Here is a 956-nt window from a genome sequence, read left to right as displayed (position 1 = left end):
ATCGGCGACTGGCTGGCCACGGTGAGGGCGGCAGATGATGGGGAACACCCTGCTGAGGACCGAGGTGATGGGGTCGTGCTGCGGGGAACAGCGGTGACACGAGGGATGCTGGCAGGGACCGAGGAGCTGTCGGGGTGGCACAGCCTGACACTCGGGGCAGCCCCTGCCTCCCCAGTCCTGTGCCCCATGATGTCCCCACCTCTCCACAGAGACCCTGTTTCAGCAGTGGGAGCTACAGTGTGACCAGGCTGGCAAATTCCCGTGTCCCCTGGACACCCCCAATTCCTGTCCCCGGCAGAGGGGGACTGCAGGAGGACGCTGTGGTGCCTCCCCAGTTCAGTCCTGGGGAGCACAAAATGGCCAGCAAAGGGTGACGGGGGAAACTGAAGCATGGGGGCTGTTGAAAATGTGTGTCCTGCTGCCCCACATCTCCTTTCCATGGGCAGAGCAGGTCGGCGCTGGCAGGTCATGGTGTCTGCCCTCATTTTTGACATGGGAAGGTGCTTCTGGGCTGTAGGCATCCATGGGTGCTTCCCATGGGGATCCTTCAGCACCCGGGGTGAAGCAGCCATCCCCACACTGCTTGGAGCTGGGAGTGTTGCAGCCAAACCGGGATGGCACAGGACAGAGGGAAAACTTTGGGATGACTTCATCTCAGGCCGTGCCCCCTGAGACACGGAGGTGCCGTCACCCCGTGGAGGGAAGCAGTGAAGACCCGCCGAGTGCCGGGAGAACTCTTTTCCCGGATTTCACCTAGGAAAAAAACAACGGGGAGGGGAGCCAGGGAGTCTGGGTGTGCCGGGATGCCAGGCCCGCAGCCGGCCCTGCTGCACGCCCGCGACTGCCCAGAGCGGGCGAGACCCCGTGCGGGCAGGGCTTGCCCGTGGGTTTTTGGGGCGCTGCGTTCCCCGAGGCTTTGCCACGGCTGCCGTGCCATCCCCCCGTGCCCGAGAGGG

This window comes from Geospiza fortis, unplaced genomic scaffold (assembly GCF_000277835.1).
Source record: "Geospiza fortis unplaced genomic scaffold, GeoFor_1.0 scaffold26, whole genome shotgun sequence".
Classification (NCBI taxonomy): domain Eukaryota; kingdom Metazoa; phylum Chordata; class Aves; order Passeriformes; family Thraupidae; genus Geospiza; species Geospiza fortis.
This window is presented reverse-complemented; position numbering follows the sequence as displayed.